At 56.1% G+C, this 13,509-nt stretch overlaps 1 pseudogene; it reads right to left on the bottom strand.

Annotated features, from left to right (window-relative positions):
* Positions 1 to 523: 523 nt before the first annotated feature.
* LOC135886903 (actinia tenebrosa protease inhibitors-like) lies at positions 524 to 12,760 on the bottom strand (annotated as a pseudogene).
* Positions 12,761 to 13,509: the final 749 nt, after the last annotated feature.

Raw genomic sequence — 13,509 nt, 5'->3', positions numbered from 1 at the left:
AGCGAGCACCCAACTGAAACCCCCTCCAGCCCCTCCTTTCTGGCCTTTGTCTCTTTCCCGGGCCAGGAGGTCACCTGATCTCTTTGTTCACCTTTAGCTATTTCCTTGCAGGGGGGAAGGGTCCTGTCCATTTGTTGCTAGGCGATAGAGTGTCAGTGATTTATGCACACTGGCCTTTATCCCACCTCCTAGAGACTTAAGAAATGCATAGAGGAAACTGAGGCACCCACACAGTATTCAGAGGAAACATTAAGAACAGTCCCACTTCGTCACAGTAAGACATTGTATATCTGTGTGTAGGTTTCCCCAGGTGTGGAATGGGGGGACCTGCCTCATGGGGACTGTGAGGACTCACCAGTTCAGGCCGGTACAGCACTTAGTAAATGTGTAACTGTAACTATTAGAATGTAGGGGAAGAAATTGTGTGTAGGGCTGTAGGGGCTGATTCTCCACGTCACCAGCCCAGTGCTGGGTGCAGTCGTAGGCTGCCTGATTTCCATGAACAAGTGTTGAGGATACACCTTCAAGCTGTGTATTTGGCCAACTGGGTGTTCAAACAGCCACCCATGCAGGCTAATCCGCACGTTGCATGGACAGGCATCGTAATGGTGCCTGCAGATTAGAGACACAGTTATGCAGATGCTGGGCTAGTGTCCTTGGGGAGTTAGGCCGGGCGTGTGTTCTACACCAGGGAACACAAAGAGCCGGGCTTTGTAAAAACCCTTCTTGTTTTCACCGTTCTCTTCCTTGGAGTAAAATGTCCCCTCCCCTGTAACGCCATTGTTAACGGAGCTGTGTGTTTCTCTCTGCTGCTTTGCCCACCATTCTGCGTGTCGCTGGGTGCCCAAGCCACCTTCCTGTCTGGATGACGCAGCGTGTTCTCTGCCACGTGATGTGCACTGGGAGTTGGCTTGGTCTCTTTCTTTTAGAAATGAAAGCCTCTCTTCAATAAATGTGGATATTAAAAATAACCCCTGCCGGGATATCGCTGTGAACTTCTGTCTGTGGTTTCATAAGTCTCTGTCGCTGGCCTGTGCTCTCCCCTTCCCCTGCCCAACAGCACAGGAGCTTCTCTTCTCTGGTGGGCCTAATTTCAGGGTACATGAGACGCCCTTTCCGCGAGTTCCTCAGTTAGTGGCCAGGAACACAGAGGGTGCTGATCCTGCACACGCTCAGATGCTTAACTTCAGTAGGACTAGTCACGGGCCAAAATAAAGACGGGAATGTTGGGAGATCCCAATCTCCCCCAGAAGCAGCCGCTTCACAAAGAGCCTCAGACAGAGCAGGCAGTGGGACACATTCCCAAAGCTGCTTGTACACAAATATGCAAGTGCACTTGGGAGCCCAGTTCACGTGACTGTATGTGCAAATGTGTGACTTGCACTAGACAACCAGGTGTGCAGCTGCACAGGCCAAATTAGGCACAAAAACTGTGTAATTGTGAAAACAGGGGCACTAGTGTAAAGATTGGTCTGCTCCATGTCGCTGCTCCCAGAGCTCCCCATGCACATCCCAGAGCTTGTCTGTGATTACTGGGAAAGTTTTCCACCTGGCAACTCAGCGTCTCTCGGTCTCTGGATTGCAGCCCTGAACCGAAGCATCTGCCTCAGATCCAGCCCGACAGGCCCAGGAGGGGCGGGGTGGGTGGTGGGGGCTGCACAGGCTGGGAGAGGCCTGACCTGGAGAATGATGAAGCAGACGCCAAGGTGCAGGGATGTCAGGAAATGTTTATTGAGGAAGAGAAGGAATCCCAGGAAACCACGACCTGTTCCCCTGGCAACAGCTCCGGGGATGGGAGAGAGGCCCTGGGGTCGGGGCTTTGTCTTCGGGCTGATCCGATCTTGGCAATTATCTTGTGCGGGTCTGTGGGGCTGAGGCAGCTCATCCCCTGAGAGATACCTGTCCTGACACACAGCTATCCCAGCTAAAGGCTCCCGGCTCCCTGTGGGAATGGTAGGGTTGCCAACTTTCTAATCGCACAAAACCAAACACCCCTGCCCTGCCCCTTCCCGAGGCCCCACCTCTGACCCACCCCTTCCCCCGCTCGCTCCATCCCCTCTCCCTCAGTTGGGCTGGGGCAGGGGATTGGGGTGCGGGAGAAGGGTGAGGGCTCCGGCTGGGGGTGTGGGCTCTGGGGAGGAGGGGTTTGGGGTACAGGAGGGGGCTCAGGGATGGGGCAGGGGTTGGTGTGTCTGGGGGTGCAGGAGGGGACTCTGGGATGGGGCAGGGGATTGGGGTGTGTGGATGTGCATGAGGGCTCCGGGGCCAGGGATGAGGGGTTTGGCGTGCAGGAGGGGGCTCCGGGCTGGGGTGCGGGCTCTGGGGTGGGGCCAGGAATGAGGAGTTTAGGGTGCGGGAGTGGGCTCCGGGCTGGGGCACGGGGTTGGGGTGTGTGTGGGGAATATGGGATGCCGGCTCTGGGAGGGTGTTTGGGAGCAGGAGGGGACTCCGGGCTGGACTTCCTCCTGCTCAGATATAGGGACACCTCCCAGTGAGTGAGGGGGGTGCCCTGGCCTATGGGCAGCCCCGTGTCACAGGCTGGAACAGGGCTTGGGGGAGGTTTAGTTATAAACAACGTGCTCTTACCCTGCACAGGTTTGAACCCCCCCCCCATCTGCGGCCTGGCCTAAGCAGGGCTGGAACTGAGTTAGCAGGTCGAGGGGCCCTCACAGCACGAGAGAGCTCAGGGCCCTCAGGTCAGGGAGTGGAGATCAGCCCCAGTGGCCCGGCCACCTTCCCAAACTGTCCCGCAGGACTAGGGCCGGCCCAGCACCCAGCTCACCGTGCCCGCCGCACTTCCCGAGACATTCTGTTTGGGTCGCAAAGTTGTTCTCGTTCCCATCACAACCTCCCTAGGTGAATTTCTCACACTTCTTGGCCTGCCAGTCGTAGAACCAGCGAGGGATCATGGCATAACAGGACCCGGGGTCAGCAGGGAGTCTACAAAGGTCTGAGGGGCAGAGCAGAGAGAGAAGTGTCTGAAAGGCAGAGCAAAGCCACTCTGAGCTGGGAAGCAGAAAACGAGGGTTTCTCCTCTGTCCCCCGGTCCCTTCCCCCTCCACTGCCTGCTGCCCGCACTTGCCCCCAGCCGCAGGCAGCAGCTGGGCCCAGAGGGCCAGGAGCCCCACGGGGAGGAAGATGCTGCCTGACTCCATGGTGCTGCCGGGAGCCGGGTCCAGTGCCCAGCGCTGAGCCGGGCTGGGATTTAAACCCGGTGGGGCCGGATCAGAAGGGGGGGAGGTGGCTGCAGTGACCTATCGGCTCCTGCCACACTCCAGCACCCAGCACGCGCTGTCTGACAATAAATCAGTCCCCCCGGATGGAACGAGGAAACAACCCGGATCCCGGGCTTTGGGAAACCCCCTCGAAGGAACCTGGAGAAACAGGAAAAAGAACAGGAGTACTTGTGGCACCTTAGGGTATGTCTACACTACGAAATTAGGTCGAATTAATAGAAGCCGGTTTTATAGAAATCGGTTGTATACAGCCGATTGTGTGTGTCCCCACATAAAATGCTCTAAGTGCTCTAGTTGGCGGACCGCGTCCACAGTACCAAGGCTAGCGTCGACTTCCGGAGCATTGCACTATGGGTAGCTATCCCACAGTTCCCGCAGTCTCCGCCGCCCATTGGAATTCTGGGTTGAGATCCCAATGCCCGAATGATGCAAAACAGTGTCGCGGGGGGTTCTGGGTACATGTTGTCAGGCCCCTCCCCCTCCGTCAGAGCAACGGCAGACAATAGATTCGCGCCTTTTTACCTGGGTTACCTGTGCAGACAACATACCACGGCAAGCATGGAGCCCGCTCAGCTCAGCTCAGCTCACCGTCACCATATGTCATCCGGGTGCCGGCAGACTGGTACTGCATTGCTACACAGCAGCAGCAGCTAACTGCCTTTTGGCGGTAGATGGTGCAGCATGACTAGTAGCCTTCATCGGCGATCTGGGTGCTGGCAGCCGTAGGGCTGCATTGCACCAGTCCTTGCCTTTTGCCTTTTGGCAGTAGATGGTTTATTATGATTGGTAACCATCATCGTCGTACAGTAGTGGCTGGAACTCCGTATGTCCCCCAGTCCCCCATCCCCCCAGTCATATTCTGCTGCCTTCACAATGACGATGAAGGCTATCAGTCGTAGTATGCCATTTTCTGCCAAGCGCCCTGTTGGATCATTGCATGTTAGCAGAGTCTTCCCTGAGCAGCAGATCGTGCAATAGGCCTGAAGGCCATCGTCATCATACAGGAAAAATGTGGCTATAACTGCCAAGCGCCCAGTATTTGCTGCCAAGCACCCAGAAGATGCCGAGCACTGTCATCTTAAGATGTAAAAAATAGATTTGTTCTGTATTCATTTGCTTCCCCCTTCCTCCGTCAAATCAACGGCCTGCTAAACCTGCTAAGCGTGGCAACGAGAGTGATGAGGAAATTGACATGGACATAGACCTCTCACAAGGCACAAGCCCCATCAATGTGGAAATCATGGTGTTACTGGGGCAGGTTCATGCCGTGGAACGCCGATTCTGGGCCCGGGAAACAAGCACAGACTGGTGGGACCGCATCGTGCTGCAGGTGTGGGACGATTCCCAGTGGCTGCGAAACTTTTGCATGCGTAAGTGCACTTTCATGGAACTTTGTGACTTGCTTTCCCCTGCCCTGAAGCGCCAGAATACCAGGATGAGAGCAGCCCTCACAGTTGAGAAGCGAGTGGCGATAGCCCTGTGGAAGCTTGCAACGCCAGACAGCTACCGGTCAGTCGGGAATCAATTTGGAGTGGGCAAATCTACTGTGGGGGCTGCTGTGATCCAAGTTGCCAGGGCAATGAAAGACCTGGTGACATCAAGGGTAGTGACTCTGGGAAACGTGCAGGCCATAGTGGATGGCTTTGCTGCAATGGGATTCCCAAACTGTGGTGGGGCCATAGACGGAACCCATATCCCTATCTTGGCACCGGAGCACCAAGCCACCGAGTACATAAACCGCAAGGGGTACTTTTCAATGCTGCTGCAAGCCCTGGTGGATCACAAGGAACGTTTCACCAACATCAACGTGGGATGGCCGGGAAAGGTACATGATGCTCGCGTCTTCAGGCACTCTGCTCTGTTTCGAAAGCTGGAGGAAGGGACTTTCTTCCCGGACCAGAAAATAACCGTTGGGGATGTTGAAATGCCTATCGTGATCCTTGGGGACCCAGCCTACCCCTTAATGCCATGGCTCATGAAGCCGTACACAGGCAGCCTGGACAGGAGTCAGGACCTGTTCAACTACAGGCTGAGCAAGTGCCGAATGGTGGTGGAATGTGCATTTGGACGTTTAAAAGCGCGCTGGCGCAGCTTACTGACTCGCTCAGACCTTAGCGAAAAGAATATCCCCATTGTTATTGCTGCTTGCTGTGCGCTCCACAATATCTGTGAGAGTAAGGGGGAGACATTTATGGCCTGGCCGCTGATTACGCGCAGCCAGACACCAGGGCGGTTAGAGGAGCACAGCATGGCGCGGTGCGCATCAGAGAAGCTTTGAAAACGAGTTTTGTGACTGGCCAGGCTACGGTGTGAAACTTCTGTTTGTTTCTCCTTGATGAACCCTCCGCCCCCCCCCACACCCGGTTCACTCTACTTCCCTGTAAGCCAACCACCCCACCCTCCCCTTCCCCCTTCGAGCACCGCTTGCAGAGGCAATAAAGTCATTGTTACTTCACATTCATGCATTCTTTATTAATTCATCACACAACTAGGGGGATAATTGCAAAGGTAGCCCGGAATGGGTGGGGGAGGAGGGAAGGAAAAGGACACACTGCAGTTTAAAACTTTAACTCTTATTGAAGGCCAGCCTTCTGATGCTAGGGCAATCATCTGGGGTGGAGTGACTGGGTGGCCGGAGGCCCCCCCACCGTGTTCTTGGGCGTCTGGGTGAGGAGGCTATGGAACTTGGGGAGGAGGGCTGTTGGTTACACAGGGGCTGTAGCGGCGGTCTCTGCTCCTGCTGCCTTTCCTGCAGCTCAACCATACGCTGGAGCATATCAGTTTGATGCTCCAGCAGCCGGAGCATCGACTCTTGCCTTCTGTCTGCAAGCTGACGCCACCTATCATCTTCAGCCCGCAACTTGCTCTGTTCATCCCGCGATTCAGCACGCCACCTCTCCTCTCGTTCATATTGTGCTTTTCTGTAATCAGTCATTGACTGCCTCCACGCATTCTGCTGTGCTCTGTCAGCGTGGGAGGACATCTGTAGCTCTGTGAACATGTCATCACACGTCCTACGTTTTCTCTTTCTAATCTTCACTAGCCTCTGTGAAGGAGAAACATTTGCAGCTGGTGGAGGAGAAGGGAGAGGTGGTTAAAAAAGACACATTTTAGAGAACAATGGGTACACTCTTTCACGTTAAATTTTGCTGTTCACATTACACAGCACATGTGCTTTTGTTACAAGGTCGCATTTTTCCTCTTATATTGAGGGCCTGCCGGTTTGGTGTGAGAGATCACTCACGCAGTGCCAGGCCACAGATTTCAGCTTGCAGGCAGCCATGGTAAGACACAGTCTTTTGGCTTTTTTAACCTTCTTAACATGTGGGAATGGTTTCAAACAGTAGTGCTCTCATTTCCCATACCAAGCACCCGTTGGGTTGGCCATTTAAAATGGGTTTGCAATGTAAAAGGAGGGGCTGCGGTTTCAGGGTTAACATGCAGCACAAACCCAACTAACTCCCCTCCCCCACACACCCAATTCTCTGGGATGATCACTTCACCCCTCCCCCCCACCGCGTGGCTAACAGCGGGGAATATTTCTGTTCAGCAGAGCAGGAACGGGCACCTCTGAATATCCCCTTAATAAAATTGCCCCATTTCAACCAGGTGACCGTGAATGATATCACTCTCCTGAGGATAACAAAGAGCGATAAGGAATGGATGTTGTCTGCATGCCAGCAAACACCGGGACCATACGCTGCCATGCTTTGTTATGCAATGATTCCAGACTACGTGCTACTGGCCTGGTGTGGTAAAGTGTCCTACCATGGCGGACGGGATAAGGCAGCCCTCCCCAGAAACCTTTTGCAAAGGCTTTGGGAGTACATCCAGGAGAGTTTTCTGGAGATGTCCCTGGAGGATTTCCGCTCCATCCCCATACACGTTAACAGACTTTTCCAGTAGCTGTACTGGCCGCGATTGCCAGGGCAAATTAATCATTAATCATTAAACACGCTTGCTTTTAAACCATGTGTAATATTTACAAAGGTACACTCACCAGAGGTCCCCTGTGTGCCCTCAGGGTCTGGGAGCACGCCTTGGGTGAGTTCGGGGGTTACTGGTTCCAGGTCCAGGGTGATAAACATATCCTGGCTGTTGGGGAAACCGGTTTCTCCGCTTCCTTGCGGCTGTGAGCTATCTACATTTTCTCCATCCTCATCTTCCTCGTACCCCGAACCCGCTTCCCTGTGTGTTTCTCCAGTGAGGGAGTCATAGCACACGGTTGGGGTAGTGGTGGCTGCACCCCCTAGAATGGCATGCAGCTCCGCGTAGAAGCGGCATGTTTGCGGCTCTGCCCCGGACCTTCCGTTTGCTTCTCTGGCTTTGTGGTAGGCTTGCCTTAGCTCCTTCATTTTCACGCGGCACTGCTGTGCATCCCTGTTATGGCCTCTGTCCTTCATGGCCTTGGAGACCTTTTCTAATATTTTGCCATTTCGTTTACTGCTTCGGAGTTCTGCCAGCAGTGATTCGTCTCCCCATATGGCGAGCAGATCCCGTACCTCCCGTTCTGTCCATGCTGGAGCTCTTTTGCGATCCTGGGACTCCATCACGGTTACCTGTGCTGATGAGCTCTGCGTGGTCACCTGTGCTCTCCACGCTGAGCAAACAGGAAATGAAATTCAAACGTTCGCGGGGCTTTTCCTGTCTACCTGGCCAGTGCATCTGAGTTGAGAGTGCTGTCCAGAGCGGTCACAATGAAGCACTGTGGGATAGCTCCCGGAGGCCAATAACGTCGAATTCCGTCCACACTACCCCAATTCCGACCCCCTAAGGCCGATTTTATCGCTAATCCCCTAGTCGGAGGTGGAGTAAAGAAACCGGTTTAAAGGGCCCTTTAAGTCGAAAGAAAGGGCTTCGTCGTGTGAACGTGTCCAGGCTTAATTCGATTTAACGCGGCTAAAGTCGACCTAAACTCGTAGTGTAGACCAGGCCTAAGAGACTAACAAATTTATTAGAGCATAAGCTTTCGTGGGCTACAGCCCACTTCTTCGGATGCATATAGAGTGAAACATATATTGAGGAGATATATATACACACATACAGAGAGCATGAACAGGTGGGAGTTGTCTTACCAACTCTGAGAGGCCAATTAAGTAAGAGAAAAAAAACTTTTGAAGTGATAATCAAGATAGCTCAGTACAGACAGTTTGATAAGAAGCAAGTGTGAAAATACTTACAAGGGGAGATAGATTCAATGTTTGTAATGGCTCAGCATAAGGAATCATAATACTCAAAAACCAGTGGGAGAACACTTTAACCTGTCTGGCCATTCTATGACAGACCTGCGGGTGGCTATCTTAAAACAGAAAAACTTCAAAAACAGACTCCAACGAGAGACTGCTGAGCTGGAATTGATATGCAAACTAGACACAATCAACTCAGGATTAAATAAGGACTGGGAATGGCTGAGCCATTACAAACATTGAATCTATCTCCCCTTGTAAGTATTTTCACACTTGCTTCTTATTAAACTGTCTGTACTGAGCTATCTTGATTATCACTTCAAAAGTTTTTTTTCTCCTACTTAATTGGCCTCTCAGAGTTGGTAAGACAACTCCCACCTGTTCATGCTCTCTGTATGTGTGTATATATATCTCCTCAATATATGTTTCACTCTATATGCATCCGAAGAAGTGGGTTGTAGCCCACGAAAGCTTATGCTCTAATAAATTTGTTAGTCTCTAAGGTGCCACAAGTACTCCTGTTCTTTTTGCGGATACAGACTAACACGGCTGCTACTCTGAGACCTGGAGAAACAGGGAGGTCCAGGCCCAAAAGTCCCGTTGGCTGCAGTCTCAGTGACTGATGGGGGCACATGCCCACCCCGTCCCAGGGGACAGACCCTGCTCAGTGCCCCAAGGGAAGGGAAATACCTGGCCCCTGCCAGTGGCTCCGGGGGTGCGCACCTGTAATTCCTTCCTGGACCCAGGAGTACAGACAGCTTGGCCCACGGGGGAGTGCGCGTCACCCTTTAACCCCAGACACGGGCTGGAGCCAGGTCACGGCCCGTTCCCCGCTGCGTCCCCAGTAGCTGGTTCCGCCAGCCCCCGTGGGGCCCAGGAGACGGGACCGGCTCTGGAAAAAGTCCCCGCGGGGGATTTGATTCCCAGCAGTGCCCATTGGCCCCTGGCTACTGCTCAACTGCCCCTGCCCTGCATCCTGGCTGCATCTGTCCGGCAGGGGCCGACCAGAGGGACCGGGGGGGCCATGGCCCAGCCCCCAGCCCCTCCATTTCCCAGCACGGGGGACCTGCCCAGGGGAACGAGGAGATGGCCATGGCCCAGAGCAAGGGGTGGAATCAGCTGTGGACACACTGGGCTTGTGTTGCTGCCCTTGTGACCTGCCAGAGCCTGACACGGGCCCAGAGCCCCCAGAGCCATCCTCCCTGAGACCCAGCCAGGCGGGTCCAGAGCAGCCCTGCAGGGTCACCTGAGGGGACCGGCCCGACCTGCCCACGCCGGCCATGGCGAGGCAGAGCGCAGGGAGGAGCCCGGCTGGCCCCCCATCTGTCCTTCCGGGGACACCTGGAGGAGGTGCCTGACTCGCATGGTGTGAGGCAACAGGGAGCGGGCGGATTTGACCTGGGAATGTTGCAGGGGAGTTACATTGGGGATGGGGGACTTCCCTTGAAGGAAAATACCTGAGCTGTAACCTGAGCCAGGACGGGGGGTTGGGAGAAGTGACACCTTCTGCCCGGGAGACTGAACAAAGGAGAGGAGGAGCAGGGGGGACGGGGGAGAGAGCTGCTGGAGGAGTTTTTGTTTTCAGTCTTGGGCTGGGTGGTGAAACGCAGGGAACCCCAAAGCTGGAGTCTAACCCCCCCAGAGGGACCTGGCTGAGGGGTTCTGGTTGTGCCTACACGCTCTGCTTGGGACTGTGTTCCTGTCGTCTAATAAACCTTCTGTTTTACTGGCTGGCTGAGAGTCCCGGGGAATCACAGGAAGAGGGGTGCAGGGCCTTGACTTCCCCCCACTCCGTGACACATGACAATGATAGGGCTGGATCCCCAGGACTGGGTCTTGCTGGGGAGGGGGACTGACCCCGTTGGGGAGAGCGGGCTGACAGGCTCTGAGCTGGGTTTGCCTCCCCCAGGCCACTCCCCCCAGAGCTACTACTCAGGGGAGGGGCTGGCTGGGAAAATCCTCCCCCGACCCTTTCATCCCAAATGCCTGTTCCCCAGCCACTCTGGATTGTGCCCCTGAACCCCTCCCAGAGGTGCTGTCTGGGGTCCTGTGGAGACAGCCCTGTTGAGGGGCTGTGCGTCCCCCACCCCAGTAATGTGTCTGGGTGTGTGAGGTGCCCTCCCCTCTAGGCTCTGACCCCCCCAGAGGCTGGTGGTACTTAACACCCTCTCCCTCCAGGACACAGGGCGAGCCCAGCCTCTGGGGGCTTAAACACAACACCCCCGGGTCGGGAGCACCCCATAGGCGGTCAGCGTCTCTCAGTCTCGGGATTGCAGCCCTGCCTTGGCTCTGGCCTGCTGGGTCCTGGAGGGGAGGGGAGAGGCGGGGGGCTGCACAGGCTGGGTGAGGCCTGACCTGGAGAATGATGAAGCAGACGCCAAGGTGCAGGGATGTCAGGAAATGTTTATTGAGGAAGAGAAGGAATCCCAGGAAACCACGACCTGTTCCCCTGGCAAAAGCACCAGAGATGGGGAGAGTCCCTGGGGGTCGGGACTTTGTCTTCGGGCTGATCCGATCTTGGCAATCGGTCAGTGCGGCTGAGGCAGCTCGTCCCCTCTGGAGTCCGGGTCCTGGCAGATGGGAGTTAGGGAGACCCTGGGAAATAGGACAAAGCCGTCAGAGCCCTGGTCCCGTATCGCTGCTCCCCGAACCCCCTGTGCTTAGTGTGACAGCGCGTGCCAGGAGGGACGGGGCAGCAGAACATCTCACGGCAGCTGCTGAGGGTGTCACTGTGGCTGGAAGAGGGGACTCACCTGATGGAGCCACCGTCACGCAGGTGTAGCCACAGCCATTAAAGCAGCACTTCTGTCCTTCTTTACAGTCAGAGTCGCTGTCGCAGCCATGCAGGCAAATGCCGGGGCCTGTGGGCTTGGGGCAAACCCCGGGTCTCTCTGCAATGCAGAATGGGCACAGAGGGGAGACACCAGCCTTGTAACTTAGCTCACCAGCCAAAGGGAATCCCGGCCTCTGCCATAGGACCTTGAACGGGCAGCGGTCCAGGACCCCAGACACTTCCAGCTTCCTGAGACAGCTCTGGGCCGGGGGGCCTGGGAGTCGGGATCAGGTATGGCAGGCTCATGGGCTGGGTCCTGGCCCTTCATTGCCCTGGGCTTTGTTCCCGGGCCCCTTCAGAGCTGCTCTGGCCTGTTCCCCAGTGCTAGTGCTGCATGCAGGTGTGTGAGGACAGCCCCAGCCCGTGGCACGGCACCCTCAGAGCTGTGCGGTTGCTACCCGGCTCAGCCAGACCACATTGCACAACGGACACAGTGGGAGGCTGGGTCCGAGGGGCCGGGCGTTTAGTCTCCGCTCTCAGCATTTCCGGGTGGAAGTGAAGCCTCCAGCACAAACCCAGTAGAACACTCCGCTCGGGCCAGACCTGGAGTCAGATGCTGGCAGAGCGATCTCGCCTGGGTCCCCGGCTGCCCCATGTGTCCGTTAGCTCCTTCGGGGGGCAGGCCAAGCCATGATACAGGGTGGCAGTGACTGCCCAGGGCCACCAGTAGGTAGCACAGCTGGGACTGGAACTCAGGACTTCCTGGCTAACATGCCATGGCTCAGAGCCCTGTGATTTGGGACCCCCAGGTTCCACCCCAGCCACAGCAGGGCTGGAACTCAGGGGTCCTTTTATTTGACCAGTCCTCCCATCATGAGAGATACCAGGGCTCCTTGAATGCTGGAGACCTGCCCCAGTGTAACCCCCCCCCAGTTTATGGTATGGAGCTGGGCAGCACCCCCCATCTCCCCGCCCAGGGAGAGGCTGGGCTCTGTCCCACGCACCAGGAGGCCTGCAGGCACGCACACACTCTGCCTTCGTCTTAAAGTTGTTCTTGTTGCCCTGGCAGCCGCCGTAGATGAAGCTTTCGCACGTCCTGGAGGCCGGGTTGTAGAAGAAGCGCGGCATCTTTCCCTTGCAAGGGCCCTTCTCAGGCGGGAGTCGGCAAATGTCACCTGGGGAGAGGAGATGGGTTGTGATGAGAGCAGAGATCTGCACTGGACACATGCCCGTGCTCTCTGGAACGAGGCGATGGCCTGCACGGTGTGAGCTGAGAGCTCTTCTGGGGAAAGTGGGTGCCACAGGAGAGAAACATCCACTTCTACCTCCAACAAAGACTCCAAGCCCTGGGGCCTGGGAGCGACGGCCCGAGGGAAAGCACATTTAAGGGAAATTCTTGCTCTGCAAGATGTGACTTCCTTTACAAAAGAGAGGGCTCCCGTGACCCTCATCTGAGCCATGGGCAACTTCCCTTACTCACGTTTATCTCCCTGACCAGCTACAGCCTGCAGCTCGGCCCAGACGGCAAGGAGCCCCAGGAGCAGGAAGATGCTGCCTGACTCCATGGTGCTGCCGGGAGCCGGGTCCAGTGCCCAGCGCTGAGCCGGGCTGGGATTTAAACCCGGTGGGGCCGGATCAGAAGGGGGGGAGGTGGCTGCAGTGACCTATCGGCTCCTGCCACGCTCCAGCGCCCAGCACGCGCTGTCTGACAATAAATCAGTCCCCCCGGATGGAACGAGGAAACAACCCGGATCCCGGACTTTGAGAAACCCCCTCGAAGGAACCTGGAGAAACAGGGAGGTCCAGAGCGCCCTGTGGGGAGACAGCCTGGTGCAAAATGAGGCTGATGGGGAGGTGAGCTGGGGAGCCCAGCGTTCATGTGAGCAGGACATGGAGATGGGGCACGTTGTGCAGTGGGGCTGAGAAGGCCAAGAGGATTCTGGGTAGCAGGCGACACGGTGTCACGAAGGCGTGGTGACATGGAACAGGCTGTCTGCCCTGCTGGTATCAGGGCGTCACACCCCCTGCGCTGCTCACCCTGCTGGAGTCTCCTCAGTGCACGGCCGCAGCCTGCGCCAATGCAAACATCCTCCACACCTGGCATGGTACTGAAACCCTGCCCAAGGCCAGGGACGGGCCCCTCCTGGACGCCTGCATGCAGCTCCAGGCTTGTCAGCTCCCGAGGGAAGCGCAAATTCTGGAGAAGGTGCAGAGAAGAGCACCTGCCAAGGGTCTCAGCTAGAGATCTGAACCCTGGCCAGTGTGGGGACCAGCAGCTATGGAGAGGTGATGCCTAGATGAGGATCTGTCAGGC

This window comes from Emys orbicularis, chromosome 12 (assembly GCF_028017835.1).
Source record: "Emys orbicularis isolate rEmyOrb1 chromosome 12, rEmyOrb1.hap1, whole genome shotgun sequence".
In the NCBI taxonomy this organism is placed as follows: Eukaryota; Metazoa; Chordata; order Testudines; family Emydidae; genus Emys; species Emys orbicularis.
Note: the sequence above shows the minus strand (reverse complement) of the source record. Positions and strands in the feature narration are given on the sequence as shown.